Raw genomic sequence first — 19,409 nt, 5'->3', positions numbered from 1 at the left:
ATACTACTGATGTCATTTTAACACGGTTGGGCCTAGTACTGCTAGTAATATTTCCAAATGTGATTCATGCCCGGAATTACATGATGTTCATGTTGTGTTAATTAGTGTGGGTGTCGAATACAAACTTTATTTACATACACATTGTGTGAATTCTCTTTTGTGACACTCAGTGTGTTTACTGTGTGCTGTGCCAATGCTTTACACATTACCTCTATGATAAGCCTGACTGCTCAGTGCCAAGCTACTCAAGGGTGAGCGCAGGTTATACAGTGAGTGTAATCACCCACACCTCATGAGAGTGGTAGCTTCTGCCTGGCTAGGGCGACATCTCAGCAAAGTAGAAAGTGCCAGTTCCAACAACGAGCAAGAAGAAGAATCATAAACTATGGCTTGGGGTTTCCTACTGAGCATCAGGCATGATGTCTGGGTCCAGCTACAGTAGGTGGATATTCTAGCACAATGTTGCATTTAAAATATCATCATATAGACATATTGTGTGCCAATATTGACCACAAAATGTCATCACTACTCAGTTAGTAATAGTTAATCTACCCTTACCTTAACAATATTTTGGTAATTGATAATATGGTCACAACATATCTGGAGGGCTGTCCCCCAAGTATATCGAAGTAGGAATATCAATGGCACCAAATATCGTGAACACAATCTCAAAGGACAATCTATCAAAAGGTAAGTAGATTTTCTATACTCAATTCCACATATAGGAACCTCGACAATATATATCTTCAAAGTGAACAGAGGTGGAGTTAAGAATTGTTGATCCATAGTGCCTCCATATGCACTTAACTTTTGATATTTTGTCCCCCCGTATTCTCTCCATGATGTTAGTGTACCATGATATTTCTAACATTGATCTTCTGCAACACAATCATCTGGAAGTCAATATTACAACCAGTGGCGGCTCCTCCACCAAGGCGGAGGAGCGTCTCCCCACTGCTCTTCGAGCAGTGCAAAAAAATAAAAATAAAATGATAATGACATGATGTTATTATCATTTTATTTGTCACTGCTGACTCGGAGCCAGTCAGGGCTGGGTGGGGCTGGCCAGAGCAGGGGGGTAAATGGTTTGCAATCCCTAAGTGTGCATGACGGTTGGGCCAGTCATGCGCACTTTGCATGTTCCCCAAAAGGATGTAATGCACAGCATGGTGAGGAACATGAACAGGCTTCCAGTCCCTCTCTGGGCGCCGAACCACAGCGCTCAGACCAATCACAACGCAGCGTAAAGCAGCATCCTGATTGGCTGGGAGAGTCTGGGAGCTTAGGTGCTTCCGTTGTGCCAGTGCACTGCAGAGAGAAGAGGATGAGGAGAGGTGGCGACGTTCCCAGGAATGTTTATTTTATTTTATTTTTCAACCCCACTACCCCTATTCTGAGGCAGCTGTCACTGATTACAACATGGTACTGTGACATACATTTCACTTTGTTAAAGAGTGGGTATTGAAGTAGGTAATAAAGAGATCACAGTATGCAAATCAACATCTTTAACAGTAGTGCATAAATGCGAGCATACAAAATATTCCTTCAATAATTCTTTCAAAAAGTGTAAACATAACCTGAATAAAATAACACCTAGTCACTGTGTACAGAGGATGAAGTAAATCCGTGCTTTACTGTCTACATGCATTGCATTAAACAGTTACAGCACTAGAGTCTTTGAATCAAACCCCAATGTATCTGCATATGGCCTGAAATAACTCCTAGCCAATAAAAACAGCGACTACATGAATCACTACTAGAAAAGTACATGTAGAGACTAGACTGGCTGAATCACTTTCATGCATAAAAAGCCAAGATGAAATAATTCCCACTCTTTATAAATGGACTGCAAATTTGCAAACGCTACATAAACATGCTGCAAGAAAAGAAGTGTGTACAAAGATTCATCATGATATTCGAAAATACACATGAATTTCCATCAGACTGTTTTCTAGACACACATAAAATATCTAAAAAAAAGTTCGCAAGATCAATATAAAAACAAGATAGCAAAATGACATAAAATATAACATCCAACTAGTTATTATCAATTTACATCAGATTTCAAATGTATACATGTATGTACGTTTGAGGGCCTTCTTTGGGAATCTGGCGGCTATTGAATTTGGACAATAGATGTATGCGTTACCCCCATGCAGTCAAAATGTAGATTGCTACACAATTGTATATTGATATGTTCTGTGCTTTGGAGAGACTTTGTGATGATCATTAGTCCTTTATCTAATGACAAATTGTCATTTCTCTTTGTCTTTGTTTAGATCTGCCATTAGTCAAGACCTTTTGAATTTACTTACATTGTAATGCACTTACCCATAGCGGCTTTCAGCCAAGCCTCTTCATTCATTGATCCCGATTGTGTCATTTACATTTTTCTTCCTCCTGCTACTACAGCAGGCATCATGTGCTGTGAGTCAACCCATTTCAGCCTTTGTCTGAGTTCACTGTGACCTCATTCTTCCCTTTCACAAGGGCACATCCACCCACGGTACTTCCCTCACGCCACTCGCAAACTGACTGTGTTTGTATCCAGCCCTACCTGCGTTGTCTCTGCTACAGGAGTAGCCCACCAACAATTTCCAGCGCTGCCGACCGGCTGGGAAGCCTCAGCACACCTCGTGGCCGCAGAGGAGGGCGAGGCGCTGGCCCCGGGACTGCGAGGACCAGCACACAACAGCTCCAGCTGGTCCTCTTCCCGCGTGAGCCGCGCCCCCTCCCAGTGCCACGCCCCTACAACTAACCACAACGTAAAGGCGACCCCAGGAACGCGCATCGCGGGACGCGCGCGGGTCGCAGTCCGGGGCGAAGACCGGGCAAAGAGCGGGCCGTTTTGAGGCCGTTCGAGGCCCGGAGAGACTGAGAGACTGGACTGGGCCCCACCCTCTGTAAGTAATTATTCATTCCCTCCGCACATTTACTATCTAAGTAATATTTATTCTAGCTACGGGAAACATCATTTACTACATCGTCTTATAACATCACAAGATGGTAGTCACAAGAGGGACAAAAACACTAGCTCCAGGGAGCGTTGGGAAGCTACTGGGACCTATGGACGATTTCCTTGCAAAAGCAAATTCGTTCATCGACCAAAGTATCACCCTTATGGAAAAAAGAGTCTCATTGGATTTAGACTTCGCTAAACGATCCTCCCTGGGTAACCTCGCTGAAGCTAGAACTCCCGTCCTGACTGCAAATAAAAAAGCACCAGGAACTGTGAACGAAGGTAGACGCAGCCTTCCAAATAATGTAGACTTATCCGTATCTGACCTTGCAGATTCCCCGTTAGGTTCAGAACTAGAAAAAAACCCAGAGCTACCCCCTCGATCCCTTACTCAGACATCACCCTCGGAAGATATTCAAGCTAGAGGAAGGAGAGAAGGAGCAATTAGTAAAAACAAGTTTTACCCAAAAAATTCCAACTATACCTAAAACTGCTCCCCCTCCTAATACTTCTGAGGTTCCACCAATTCCTCTATCAATTCCTTTACCACCACCACAGCAAGAACTTGCTACTGCAATCGTCCATCATGACCAACAGGAAGGTACTACTCCTATCCTACTGGATCCACCAACCCAACCACCCACGAAAAAGGGCCCGGAAGATCACGATAATCTTATTCTCATAAATAAGATAACAGAAATCTTCAAACAACTCCTACGACCCGTAGAACAAAAGCTAACAAAGATAGAAACTCAGATTTCGAAGCTCATCTCGACCCCACAATACACCCAGGGGCCTCCCCCAAAGAAGAAAGGGAGCGCAAATCCTCTTCATAATGCCCTCTTAAATCCTTTGGGTGTTAGCGCCAAATCCTCCATTCCCCAAACAACCACACCACAGACAGTAGTACCTACTGTACCGTCTCCTATCCCAACACCCCCAGCTACCTCGACCCAAAGCACATTAAATACTACCACCGCAGGCCCAACCACATCAAAACAAAGCAAAAATAGGCCACCCACAACTACTCTGCCACAACCAGCCCCAAAAAAAACTGTTCCTCCCAAAACCCAGGCATATAACCTCTCTTCCCAACCAACCCAAAGAAACACCCTAAGAGGGACGGGAGAAGTTAGAGTCCATACTGAGCTTCCCCCTGAGGCCGCCCCTTATGTAGCAGTTATGATTGGAGTAACTGAACTACCTCCTAATACGGCGGAACCGCCATGGTCCCTAAAAAATAAAGTACACCATTGGCTGCAGACAAATCGCCCCATGCCACCAAACTGCCATGGTAGGATTTCCTCACTTTGTAGGACCCCGTGGGTGGGGAAAGGCAGCAAACAATATCCAGGGGACTGCATCATTATTACCTTTGAGGACCCATGGGTGGCAGATTATATTACCTCCTGGGAACAACCTAATCTAAATGGAAGCATTAGAATTAAACCCCTCTCATTCTTTTATCCTTTCATCCAAACCTCAAATAATAACTTCTTTGAGGACCCCGCTTTCCCTTGGGTCGAACCACCTCAGCGCCAACCAACTTTTCACGAGAATAGACAATATGGCGCCTCTCGCTTTCGGGAGCAGGAAAACCCTTGGCACATAGTTAATCCACGCCATCAGGGAGTAAATTGGGGAGAATGGGGATACCAACAGCAGAGGATGACCCGCAGAGAACCGCCCAGATGGGATCCCTGGTACAACATTCCAACAACAAACAGATACAGTCCTCTAGAAATGGTGGATTGACCATCAAGGGATCTAGAATATACTAGCCCAAACTTGCCACATTCCCCCCCCCTAAGTAACAACATTGTAATGACCCTACCAACCTTAGCCCCGAAAGTGAACCCTTACACAATACCTTTTTTATTCTGGAACGTGGCGGGTCTACGAACAAAGATCGAAGACCCCGTGGCCGTTAACTTCTTAGAACAAGGCAAAATAATTTGTCTTCAAGAGACCTGGGCAACCTCAGAGCTCCATTTATTGGGGTACAAAACCTACTCCTCACTTGCTACTCGAAGTGCAATAGGTAGACCCAAAGGAGGTTTAACAATCTACATCGCTAACACTCTATCCCACTTAAAAGTGACCAATCTTTCCACCGACTCTAACTGTCAGATATTCTCTCTCTCCTTTGCAAACGAAGACACTATTACTCTTGTCAATTCATACAACAACCTAACGGAAAATGACTTCCTGATTTTCGTCGAAAATATGCAGGAGAGACTAAGATCCCTTCAACATCGGGAGGACAACTCTAAAATGATCCACCTTATCTGGGGAGGTGATTTCAACACTCATCCATGCCAAATGGCAGACACCCAATGCTGCGGGTTTGTAGACGACAACGACGTTCCATTAGCCCATTTTGTCCACAATAAATCTGGCAACGCTCTGAATAACACACTGTCAGAGTTTGACTTATTTATCGCTAATTCCCTGAAGGCGGAGAAAAACCAGTTTAATCCAACTTATGTGGCTAGAGGCCACCAGACAACAGTGGACTACATCCTGCTGTCCCAAGGTCTCGCTACAATGGTCACAGATCACCAAGTAATTGATAATACACTAAGTGATCACCACGCACTAAAGATTGAATTCCACCCATCAGAATACAAATCTAAGGTCACAGATATAGCAAAAGCCCTTACCCAAGACAGCCTGCAACTGCGCAAACATAATGGTTATTCCATAAAATGGGAAAAGATCGACCCACAAAATCTCACAAAAAAATTAGTTAACCAGGCGTACCCACACATTGTTAACTGTCTGGACCCAGCCCTAAATCATTCCGAGGTCCTGCTGAATTTCGCAGAAATTTTGGCAGTAGCCAAGAGACTACTCACGGGGAAAACAACTAACAAACACACAGAAAGAAAAGGTTGGTTTAACCACAACTGTACGAGAGCTCTAACTGACCTAAAATCTGCCCTCCATAAAAAACCAAGAGACGTGGGCCTTATTCAACTTCTGAGAAGAAAATACAAACTGGAACGTAAATTAAAACTACAACAAATGAAAGAGAAACTCTGGAAAGACCTAGACAAGAGCTCCCTATCAAAAAACAGCAAGGATTTCTGGAGAACGATTAGATCCCCATACCTCTCGGACAACAACTCTCCCAAGATAGAGGTGGCTATAGATGAGGGAACTTGGATAGCCCACTTTGAAAACATATTCAAAGACCAAGGAACCACAGACCACCCATCCCACCTCCACAATGAAGTACAATATCCAATTCCAATATCTTTTGACATCTCCGAAATCCTGGCGGCTTTGGAAAAAAGTAAGACAGGAAAAGCCCCGGGCCCTGATGGCGTCCCTGTGGACCTTTTTAAATTCAACCAGGAGCTCTGGGCACCTATCTTGACGAGAGTATGCACAGCAGCAGCCAGTGAGGGCATTTTAGACTCCTGGACCAGATCAATCATGGTCCCCATCTTCAAGAAAGGGGACCGACAGGACCCAAAATGCTATCGTCCCATATCCCTCCTGGACTCCCTTGGCAAAGTGGTGGGGAGGGTCATTTTGGAGAGACTACAACAGTGGAGTGAGGAAAAAGCTATTATCTCGGATTTACAATTCGGCTTTAGAGAAGGCCTTGGGACAGTAGAGCAGGCACTTAATCTTAGCCTTATAATGGCCAAATACACGCAAGCAAAGAAATCGACGGTATACATGGTCTATGTGGACCTGTCTGCCGCTTTTGACTGTGTCGCACACTCCAAATTATGGACAGTCCTAAGAGAAATGAACGTGGATCCTTCATTGCTGGACCTTCTGAGAGAGCTGTACTCTGGGGCCTCGGCGAGAGTTCGGTTCGGAAAGAACGGTGAGCTGACAGCATCATTTGGCGTGGAGCGAGGAGTTAGGCAGGGCTGTGTTCTGGCCCCCTTCCTTTTCTCGCTCTACACAAATGGCCTGGAGGAGGAGATGCTGAGGGGGGCCCAGGACCTCCCAAAAATGAAACAGAGACCGATTCCAGCGCTCCTCTACGCGGATGACGCCGTCATCCTGGCCCGAACGCCGCGCGAACTCCAGCATTCACTAAATAGATATACCACCTTCATGAACGCCTTGGATCTAAAGGTTAATGTAAAAAAAAGTTCGTCATGATCACGGGGGGGCCAAGAAAGGCAAAAAAACCATCTTCCTTGATAGTCAACCACTGGAGATCACTACACAATACCCATACCTCGGGATCATGATCGATGACAAGCTAACATGGAAACTAGCAGTGGAAGCGAGATGCCACCTTTTTAAGCGTTCAATAACAGCCCTGCAGACCTTCTCACGGAAATTGGGAAGGAGGCGTCCAGCAGAACTGTTAAGAATTTACAATGCCAAGTGCCAGGCGATCGCTCTCTATGGAGCAGGGGTCTGGGGCCATACAGATGTTGGAGCCTTACAAAAAATTGAAAATCTATTTATAAGATTTCTTCTCGCCACTCCGAAAGGTTCACCAACCTACGCCTCCCACATGGAACTGGGAATTCCTTACTTGCAGGATCTCCTTAAAATCCAGCCATTGCTTTTGTGGAGGCGTATATGGACTTCGGATGCTAACACGCTATCACAGTCAATAGTGGCCGACACAATGTCACTTGATCACTCCTTTAGACTAAACTGGCTCCGCTACATTAGAAACTTTTTTACTGACCTTGGCCTCGAAAAATATTATCTTCATCCAGAATCGATTGTTGCCCTCCCAAAAAAGGAGCTCAAGGAACTTGCACTACGACATCTGGAAACACTAAGACTGTCAACCGAGGCTGTAAAACCTTCAGTGGTTCACGCGAACACAGTTCAGCAAACTTTTGGCATTCAACCGTACCTTACTCTGCATACCAAAACATATGAGAGGATGTTGCTCACCAGGCTCAGACTGAACCTTTTTTTCAGACTGGTTGCTTTTCCCCTAAATAAGGCCTGGGACTCAAACCTGCCTCTGTGTCCCTGCGATGCGAAATCAACTCAATCTAATATCCACGTCATCATCTTTTGTAAATTTTACCAACCTCACAGAAAACTTTGGATACTTCCGCTATGTAGGCGATGGGGCCTCAGACAATGTCGACCGGCCTTTCTTAGACTGCAAACCTTAGAGTCTGAAGAAGTCTGTTACCTGGTCTTAAACTTTTTAAAATGTATCATGAACCATAGAAAAAACCTTTAACTTTCCTTAAAGTACCGTAGTTACAAGGCCTGCCTGAGACTCTCACAGTGTATACACAACTGAACGAAGTAACTGCTGGGTAGTTAGTACGCGGAGTTCCTGAAACTCCCTGATTGTGCTTACACAACCTGAATTATTCTCAATTAGCGTAGTGAATCACTAACAGTGTGTGTGCAGAGTGCCTGAAACCCCTCCTCAACCGTACAGCTGCTGAAGTTAGTACTGATGAGTGCACATGTGATCTGCCTGACATCACTCATCGACAGTGTATGTACAGCTGAATGTCGTCACTACTGGGGAGTGCACACGTGGTTTGCCTGACATCACTTATCGACAGTGTGTGTACAGCTGCATGACGTCACAACTGGGGAGTGCACGCGCGGTCTGCCTGACATCACTCATCGACAGTGTATGTGCAACCTTCATGAAGTCATTATTGGGGAGTGCGCGTGCGGTCTGCCTGAAATCACACATCAACACTGCTGCATGTTGTCATTATTGGAGAGTGCACATGTAGTTCTGCCTGAAATCACACATCAACACTGCTGCATGTTGTCATTATTGGAGAGTGCACATGCAGTTCTGCCTGATTTTCAGCCTGCATGAAGCTTTTTCAAGGCAATGTACATGTACACTGCCTGAAATCTCTCCTTAACAGTGTATTTACAGCATGCATGAAGATATTTCCAGTCTATGTAGATACAGTCTGCCTGAAAACCCTCATCAACTATGCATGTAGAGCCTGGCTGAGGTCATTTCCAGGTATTGTGCGTGGAAGCTGCCTGTACCACTGCTCAACAGTGTATCTACAACATGCATGTAATCGCTTGCGTGAAATTTGTATGCAGATTGTCTGAAATCTGGCAACTTTTCTATTTCCATTATCACTAAGGCCCAACAATGCTAAAGCCAGTGACAGACATCAATGCTACAGCTTAAACCCAATTTGTGCCCATACATCAAGCTTCACTTTGTTATACAAATTTGTCCTCCATGTGACAGACCTTTCTTTGGAGTTCGTGTCCATCTCTCAAGGTGAGCCTGTAGGAAGCCTACCGCTTCCAACCACTCCCACCGCAGGGGCGGTGCTGCCGGTCTTGAGGGCTCAGTATGAGATACCAGAGTCATAAACCTCTTTACAGTACCGCAGAGGTATTAGCTTTCTAATAATCAGATTCTCCTCCGCTGCCTACTCAGCTCTAACTCAATCCCAGGCAGGCTGATCTAATGTGCTGGCTCATCAGCAGACTATTTTCACACAGCCTTGAGCTGAGGATCCCCTGAGTATTTTTCATCACCGCTTCGCGTTGACCGCAATATCTATCCTCTACCTGCTCGCTGCGGAAGGTGGACCCGACCAAGCAATCACTAAGCGAGCTCTACAAACACCGAATAAGGGAAGATTGACAGATTCCACATATTGGAGGGGGTCACATCTAGGTAGGGGTTTTTGACAGTCGGTGGAATGTGATTTACATTTCACAATATCTTTTCTCAGTGGCCACCTTGTGATAAATGCAGACTTCACCAAATGATCATCGAGCGAGCAGACATTAATAAGAGTATTTTGCCAGACCTTAGATATTGGAGAGGTCAGATTTGTTGAAAGAGTTTTCAAATTGTGAGATTTAATTTAATTTCACATTATCAATTCTCAGTACATGCTCGCTGCGGAAGGTGGAACCCGATTAAGCGATCACTAAGCGAGCTCTACAAACACCAAATAAGAGAAGATTGACAGATTCTAGATATTGGAGAAGTCACAATAATGTAAGGGTTTTTGACAGTCAGTGGAATGTGATTTACATTTCACAATATCTATTTTCAGTGGCCACCTTGTGCTAAATGCAGACTTCACCAAAGGATCATCAAGTGAGCAGACATTAATAAGAGTACTGAGCCAGATCTTAGATATTGGAGAGGTCAGATTTGTTGAAAGAGTTTTCAAATTGTGAGATTTTATTTCACAATATCAATTCTCAGTACATGCTCGCTGCGGAAGGTGTAACCCCATTAAGCGATCACTAAGCGAGCTCTACAAACACCAAATAAGAGAAGATTGACAGATTCAAGATATTGGAGGGGTCAGATTTGTTGTAGGAGTTTTCAAATTGTGAGATTTGATTTAATCTCACGTTATCAATTCTCAGTACATGCCCGCTGCGGAAGGTGGAACCCCATTAAGCGATCACTAAGCGAGCTCTACAAACACCAAATAAGAGAAGATTTCCAGATTCTAGATATTAGAGGTGTCACATCTATGTTAGGGTTTTTGACAGGCGATGGAATGTGATTTACATTTCACAATATCTATCCTCAATGGCCACCTTGTGCTGTAGGCAGACTTCACCAAATGGTCATTAAGCAAGTAAACACCAATAAGAGTATTTTTCCAGACCTTAGATATTGGAGTGGTTTGATGTGTTTAAAGATTTTTCAAATTGTGAGATTTCATTTAATTTCCTAGTATCAATTCTCAGTACCTGCTGACTGCTAGAGGTGGAACCCGACACGCTCGATGACAGAGCGGGCTCGAAATAGGGGCAGATTGACAGATTCTAAATATTGGCGGAGCAACATCTGTGAAAGAAATGTATAATCAGTGGAAATCTGAATACCTATCCATTGCTAAAGTGGAACCCCACCAATGGATCACCAAGCAAGAGTTTTCATACAATGAATAAGAGTTGATTTTCAGATCCTAGATATCTGAGCGGCCACCTATTTCACGAAATTTGAAGTTGGTTGAATGCAGTTTCACATCTAATTAATATCTATTCTGAAAACCAACCCTTGGTATGGTACCAGAGTGCCATTGCCTAAATATAACCTAAAAAAATAATGTGTCCTAAATGCCATTTAGAAAAATATTGCTATATTTGAGTTAATGATAGAAAATTGAAAAGCGCATACCTTTTAGCTCTTGGCTAGACACATAGGCAAGTGGAATAGAAAAAGGAAGTGAGAGGGTAGAGAGTGCATTTTTAAAAGCCTGTTCAGAATGTATTGAGAAGTATGATTGCAGCCAATGAACCTTAAGGATCCGAGAAGCGACAGTTCACCTTAACACTGGAGCAGAAACACAAGAGTGCTTAATGCGCATTGGAGCCAAGTCAGGTCTGTAACAGCGCAGAACCGTGACATGCACAAGGGAAATGCCTATTCATTGAGTTACAGAATGTCTGAGCATAGGTTACTGCACATAGAATGACAGTCCACTGTCCAGACTTATGCAGCCTCCTTCTCCTTTCCATCTACCCTTCCTTCTCAGCCTGGACTCCACATTTTAAAAATCTTTTTCTGAGTTTTATATAGCGCAAACTTGACCCGAAGGTATCGGGTATCAGATCGCTTTACATTAGTACCAGTCGCGTTACACAAGGAGACATTCATTTTATTTTGTTAGTCATTGGGAGATTAAGTGATTTGCCCAGTATCACAGGATGTTGAGTGTCATTGCCGGGACTTGAACCTGGTGACCCAGATTTGAGGTCACCCGCCCTAGCCGTTACACCGCATACTCTCCCCACTTGCAGGCAGCTTCAGAGACCACAGGGCCTCATGGATCCACACTGTACCATTATTAATACAATGTTGTTATCATCACTAGTGTCTTCCGCTATGTCATCTGACATGTGATGGGTGATATGTGAGGTCCTGAACAGAGCATAGCAGGGCATGCATTCTAATTTACACAGCTTACTGTAACAATTGCATTTAAGCGGAGTTTAGGATTTTCAACACAACTGGAATGCCAATTTATCTATTATTTTTTCTTGGATAGTCAACTGTTAACTTAATATGAGTGGAGGTAAGTGTAACTAACCCTTAACAGAGATTCTTTATTCATTTAACCCCTTCCCTGCTCGACACATTTCCCTGCTGTGCTGGGGGAGGGGGGGCGCGCGCAGCGCTCCCATGCTGATGACAAGCTCAGCTCGTCATGAGCTACAGTGCTCCTGTGCTCATGACGAGCTGAGCTTGTCTCGGCCGCACCCGTTTCTTTAGAACGCTCAGCACAGCAGGGGAATTTGCCCAGCATGCAAGCGTTCTAAAGGCCATGACGAGCTCAGCTCGTCATGAGCACCGGAGCACTGTAGCTCATGACGAGCTTAGCTCGTCATGAGCATGCAAGGGGTTAAAAAATAATATACTGCAAACAATGTGCGCCCCACAGAACCAGGCAGTGCATTGCATTTGGCCATGTGCAATGGGCTCTGGGAGAAGGGCATGGCCTGTGGCCAAGCCTTACACTCTGGATCCTATCAACTGAACCAGCTGTGCACAGCTTTTAGCCAACCACTGCACAAACCGGGCACAGGGCCTGGTGGCCCATCAATCTGCTCAAAAGACTTTGTGGAAGAAATTGGCTTCTAGACTGAGGTTCTTCAAAATCAGTCCTGGAGGGCCGGATCCGTGCCAGAATTTTAAGATAACTACATTTATCTAAATGGGGATATGAAAAAATCTGCCATGGACTCGCCCCTGCAGGACCGACTTTGGATAACCCTGCTTTAGACACAAGGACTGGTCTGAGGCTAGGCCTTGCGCCTATGCCCCACCCCACCAAATCAGGCTTCGCACAGTCTTTGGCTTTGCACAAGAGGTCGTTGATACAAGACCCGCCCATGTGCGCGAGCTGCATCCTTTGACTTTGGTCGTGCGCAGTCGCACTCCCAATATGCTTTTCTTTTTTACAGGATCTGGGTCCATCACTCCACTACAAAACATCCTCTCAGGGAAAAGCAACAACAAAAGCATGCCTTTTTAAAACTTTGTGGGGACATTATATACTTCACCCTCTCCTCTAACACTCCCCCATTTTTTTCAGGACACAAGCTCCAGTGCCTTGCATCCAGTAATGGCTGCTGCAAACTAAAATTCCTGCCGCGCCTTACTAATGAGATCCCTCGGGCCTGCCAACTGAAAATAGGTCTGAGAACCAGCACTGCACCATGGGAAAACTGTTCCCTGACCCTACAGCTTCTTTGATGCTTACATTTTTGATAGACAGATATTTCAGTTCCAATATTTAAATATATCTATAAATGATTTTGACCTCATTTGGGGCATTGATGTGTGGCTTTTTTTTGTAAGAACCACTATATGGATTTTCACCAAAAAGTTCACAAATTGGACCAAACATTTCTTCTGATCCAAGTTTGGTGAAAATCCAACCAGTGGGTACATTTACTTGGCTGGGACTGGTGTCAACATTGAGCACCCTCTTGGTGGATGTTGCCAATCAGGCTAACATGGAAACAGCACACAGCACCAAGGCTTTAAAAAATGCCATTCTTAATGGAGGTGCAATGTGACTCTATAGAGTCACTAAATCCGTTTGTGTGATATGTATATTTGTTTTTAATGTTGTAATATATAACTACAATTTGAAATGAATCATTTATACAGTAAGTTCCAAGTAGCTGACAAATTTCAAGAAGATTAGTCAAACGCTGCAGAAAATATTACATTAAAAAATCCCATTTCCTATAGAAATCTCAGCTCATTTATGAATACATATCATTAACTCGTCAACATGTTATTTGTTTATCCATCTTTTTTCTTTCTTATGCATAGTGTGTTTCCTTGACCTCTTCTAGTTCTTTGCCAGGCAGTGTTTATCTCGCCACCTATGAAATACAACTATTCTGAAAAGAATGCACTTATCACAATAGGATGTAAGGGAAGACAAAAAGGTGAGATTCACTGCAATACAGTACAAAGCACTCAGGGCCTCATTTATGGGGCTTTGGCAATGTCGAGGGAAGCAAGGCCCCTTGCTGCGCTGCCCTACATCAAAGCAAAAGGGCTGGAGTGCACCGTGTTTATCCAGTACGGTGCATTCCTGTCCTATCCCCCTGCGCTGGCGCCATTTCGGCAGGCTAGCGCCGACGTAGGCACCCTCGCGCCATAGTGCAAGCGTGCATTTGTTGTCTGCAGGATTGTTTTTGTGAAAGAAGGGGCAACTCACTGCACAAAAAACAACCTTTGAAGGCGTTTTCCCTCTTCCGATGTGTGCTGCAGAATGCAGCACAATGGAACGAGGAGAAAACGAGGAGAAATACCATTATTTCTCCTTGTTGCGCCGCCCCTGGGGAGGTGTAAAGTTTTAGCATATCCCCAAGTTTACATGGTTTTGTAAATCTGGAGAAGCGTTAACCCCTTCGATGCGGGGGATATTCCCCCGCTGTGCAAGGGGGGGAGGGGGGGCGCGCACATCGCTCACATGCTCATGACGAGCTGAGCTCGTCATGACCACGCCCGTTCCCGTGGAACGCTCAGCACAGCAGGGGAATTATCCCCGCATGCGAGCGTGCCACGGCTCATGACGAGCTCAGCTCGTCATGAGCCCCGGAGCGCCGTGGCTCATGACGAGCTCAGCTCGTCATGAGCATTCAAAGGGTAAAAATCCATGGGTGATGCATTGGACCACCCATCGCAATGCCCATGGAATGCTTCCTTAGCGCAGAGTACAGCAACGTCGTGCTTTACTCCATATTTATGAGGCCAGTCAAAGCCACGCAAAGTGTCTTTGCGTGACCTCATATATATGATTTTGTAGTTTGTGATGTCGGAGCATCACAAAAAGTGATGCTCTCTGGCACAAGGGGCTCATAAATATACCCCATAAATGAGGCCCTTAGATTCACATGCAAATGGCTCTCACCTCTAATTTTTATAGGAATTTGACATTGGTATATTTCTTAATATAACCACACCACCTAATCCCTATCCAATCATTGTAATTGGACAGCAACAGGATAAAGTAAGGTTGCAGCTATCAAAATTATCAAATGGCTTTAAAGCACTTCTTTTTAGTAATAATCATCAAGATTTGGTGTTCAAGTTACTGATGTTTATGAGAAACCAATTAAAATGTGGAAGTTTTATAGGGGAAACATCCGAACTACGAGGCCAGAGCCACATGTTCAAGAAGCCGCAAGACGCATTTACCTAAACCACACATACACATGGTTAAGGCAAATGCGCTCTAGTGTTCGGGATCGGTGGGGACTCCAAACAGGAACAGAAGCGTCGGAACGGGGGAAGACACGGACAGGTAAGTGGGGCTGGGGCTGGGTCTGGGGATCACTTTCGGGGAGGTGGGGGGGATCGGTGGCAGGTTTTTAGGGCTCGGTCAGTGGCAAGTTTTTAGGGCTCAGGGAGTGGGCCAGGGTACTTTTAAGAAAGGGGCAGGTTTTTAGGGCTCAGCGAGGGGGCTCAGGGTACTTTTAAAGAGGAGGCAAGTTTTTAGGGCTCAGGGAGAGGGAGGGGATCAGGGTACTTTTAAGAGGGGCACTTTTTTATGGCTCAGGGTAGAAGAGGGGGGTTGGAGTAGCTTTAATGGTTAGGGTTGGAGAGTATTTAAGGAATGGGGCATTTTTAGGGCTCAGGATGGGACAGTTAGGGGGTTTGTAATTTAGGGATTAGGGCATGGGCAGGTAGGGGGTTTGAAATTTAGGGATTAGGGCCGGGGCAGGTAGGGGGTTTGAAATTGAGAAATTGGGGCAGGGAGGGGGTTTGAAATATAGGGATTAGATTGGGGGAGGGGTAGGTCGGAGTAGTGGCAAACTTAGCAGCACATACACCCTTTCCATTCATGCCTGTGCCACAAAATTGCATGGTAAAGGCGTGTGTGGTAAGGGAAAGCGTGGTTAAGTCGCATTTGTGGTTCGGGCTGCATGGTAGGGGCACACGTGGTTGAGCCTTGCGTGCCTCTATCATACAACCATTTTATGGTGGTCACCCAGAAGCATGGGGCACCAGCCCGTCGCCTTGACTTCAATTACCCTTTATTGCTTTAACCCTGTCTATCCTTTGCTACACCGGCCCAATCATAGTCAATTATAAAAGTTTAGATTTATTGTAAGTAGCAGATATCATCTTTGCACAAAAATTACAAAAACTCTGCAAAAGACAATATAATTCACGAACTTTCGGTTTAATAAGAGTTGTATCTCAGCTTACTTAGCACCTCAAAATTGTTTGGTCAGTCAATCAGTATTATCTAGCTCTAGTTCCATCCTCTTCATCTACAGATAAACTTCTATCGTTGAATTATACCTTATAACAACATTTCAGCATAATAAGTGACTATATACCAAAGTTTTCTTTATTTCTGATGAATACCAAATCTTCTCTGGACTGTCCTATCTAAGCAGGAACTGCAGAAAGAAGGTACCTTCTTTTATTGTTAACTGGAAAACTGTCAATCTATGGTCTAATCCCATCCATAATCCTCTTCCCCGAGAGCAAACCATTTCCTGTATGAAAACCAAATAGTGAAGACCTTTTTTGAAAGTTGTCAAAGTCACCTCTGGACACACCTTAAAATAATCCAATAGCTTGATTATAATTATTGATAATATCAGAAAACAAACACACATTAGTTTTTTGATTGATGGGGAAAATGAATTATATTTCAACAAAGATAAAAGGAAAATGTCTATCTTTTGTTCTCTCTATGTGCTCATGAGGTCTCTAAGTTCCTCTGCCCTATGTCGACTCAGTCCAACCAAATTTCAGCTATAAAGATACGGCAGCAGGAGGAGGATTGGTACGAGAGGGAAAGATTGGCCAGCCGCCATGTCTCCCGTCACAGGCATTTTACTTTGGTTCCATTCATGAGTAGGACATTAAATTCTGGTAAGTGGTAACTCCTGTTACTGTTCTGGACCTCATAGGTCCAGAGAGGCCTGGTCCGCTTCTAGCTTTTAAAACCCATAGCCATACTATAACTATATCCAATCACAAAATATAACTAGTTTCAAAGCCAGATTCGCTTTCCTAAGCCTGAAGCCAAAGCCAAGGTCCCCTCGACCCAACCTCTAGAGTGTCTGGAATATACTGTAGACATTGGCAAAACCAGACCAAAGTGATCACATATTAAAGGAGGAAACCTAGCCTTAGCAATGTTGATGCATGCCTCTTGGGCATTCAATGTGTTATGGCGGCGGGTATGTTCAGCACCCCATATGTCTATCTTGAATACCATTTAAAGAATAGAGTACAAGTGGTATGGCTGCCTCCCTATACATCTGCTAGGCTAGATGTAGCTTGTGGAGTCCCCCGAGGATCTGCATTATCTCCACATGGTTCTAATATTTACCTTAGGGGCCCTATAAAAGAACTGTGAAAGAGAGGCTGCTGAATGTACAACTATGTGGACGATTCTCAAATACGACTTTCCTTAAAAGACAAAGCACCACCGCAGCGCAACTGTTAGGACACCATACAATGTATCTGCATTTGCATGAGGCAGAGCCACATGAAACTGAGCACTGCTAAAATAAAACATAGGGGCAGATTTACAATAACTGGCGCACCCTGCATATCAGCAGGGATACGTTGTGTTTTTGCGTCACGGCAGGCACCACTTACGCCACCATGGATGCGCCGCATTTATAATGCGGCACACCATGGCACAAGAATAGACAGATAGACAAATTGTAGATTTCACTCAGCCACTTTTCCGAGGCGTTCCTGTGCCGGAATGCCCACCCGGCGCCGGAACGCCCACATGAAACCTGACGCAGGTTTCATGTGGCGCAGGGCTTTACAACGTGACACATCTCCCTAGATGCATCACGTTGTAAATACCCCGCAGCATGGCGCTGGCTTTGCGCCGCCGATGCGCCACAAAAATGACACAACGTTGGCGCAAAAGTGGCGTACGGGGCTTGTAAATCTGCCCCTGAGTAATGAGTATACAAAAAAACAGTGCATTCGTGATTTTGATAAAGAGATTACTGTGTAACCCATAGGACACAAGTTAAAATAATACTAAAATAACTAACTGCGTTACGCACAAGGGGCTGACAGGCCTCTGTTTACCTCGAGGCTGCACACAGGCAACAGCCAAAGGAGTAGAAGAGAAATTATGCCTCGTAATACTTAGACACCAACATTCAATAATAGAACGTATGCCGCCATTGTCCTGAAACCGTGCCTGGAAACATAGCACCTCAGATCTCTGGACTCACATCACGAACGAAAAACAAAATGGCGCATCATTGAGAAAAATAGATTTTCAAGCCAAGAATGGCTTAAATGTAGCTGTCTCCCACCTGAAGTTGCCTTTACTTCAATAAGGAAAATTAAGTCCCCCGATTTTTTTCCTTCAAAATATCACTCTTGCTTTTCTCATAAAGCTGGCACGTGCGGTGGCCTCTTTCGTACAGGTGGGCGAGCCTGAGAATCCATACCATAAGGGGAGCCATGATTGAGCTTGGCTCTAAGAACCAATGTATGAGCTGGTCCCTTCAAATATGGCCATGTCAACGTAATTTAATGTATGTCATGAATTTCTTTAACACGCTACCTTACTTCTGGTGCAGACTGTGGTAGATGCCAAATGCATCTATAGGTAAATCCTGAGTATGAATAGAGAACCGGGTTTAGCCTATTACACACAATTTAAACAAATCCATCTTGTAAACAGCTGAACAATGCACTCTAAAGTAGACTACAATAAAGGATGCGTGCAAGGATTTCAATTCCTCTCATAATGACATAGTCAAACTGCAAGTCTCAGAATGTAATTAGTTAAAAGGTGTCGCTCATGACATGTATCCATTGGATGCTGTGGCCCATTGGCCATTATTCTTTCTTGTCAGGCCTAGCTCTGCCCTTTTAAGAAGTTTCAATTCACTGCTGTGAATTGGAAATAAAAGGTTAATATTCAGCCCCAAATGTCCCAGCCCTTTCTATGGCATCACTCATACCTGCTGACATTTTAGAAGAGGCAGGTGTGAGGATTTAAAATAGATAATTGGGAGATTGTATTTGCCCCCACTGAAGCACAGTGGTGTAGTTAGACGCTTTGCCGCCGTGGCGGCCCGTGCTTTTGCAGCCCGGCAGCCGCGCATTGGGAGGGGGAGGTGCTGGCGATTCCTGCACTCATTTGCTGACCCGTGACGGCCGCAGGTAAGAGCGGGGGGAGAGGGGGCAGTAGCGGTCGGAGATTGGAGGGCTGGCGGGCGGTGACTTGGGGAGGGGCAGGGTGGGGGGTAGTTAACTATGGATTACAGCAAAACACAGGTAAGTAAACATAAAAATAATTAAAACGAATTTTGTTGCATGCAATGCATCACCAAATGCAATGCAGTGCGCACAACAAAATTAGTTTTATTTATTTATATGTTTACTTACCTGTAATCGGCCGTAATCCATAGTTTACTACCCCCCACCCTGCCCCTCCCCACGGCACCGCCCGGCAACACTCCCACCACTGACCGCTACTGAGAGGGGGACGCTGCC

The 19,409-nt window shown here is 44.7% G+C and overlaps 1 protein-coding gene across 1 annotated transcript in view; it reads right to left on the bottom strand.

Moving 5' to 3' along the window:
• The window catches only part of SLC12A5 (solute carrier family 12 member 5), an 814,812-nt gene that overhangs the window by 315,864 nt on the left and 479,539 nt on the right, over positions 1-19,409 (bottom strand). The window lies entirely within an intron of this gene.

The sequence above is a fragment of the Lissotriton vulgaris genome, chromosome 7 (assembly GCF_964263255.1).
Source record: "Lissotriton vulgaris chromosome 7, aLisVul1.2, whole genome shotgun sequence".
Classification (NCBI taxonomy): domain Eukaryota; kingdom Metazoa; phylum Chordata; class Amphibia; order Caudata; family Salamandridae; genus Lissotriton; species Lissotriton vulgaris.
Note: the sequence above shows the minus strand (reverse complement) of the source record. Positions and strands in the feature narration are given on the sequence as shown.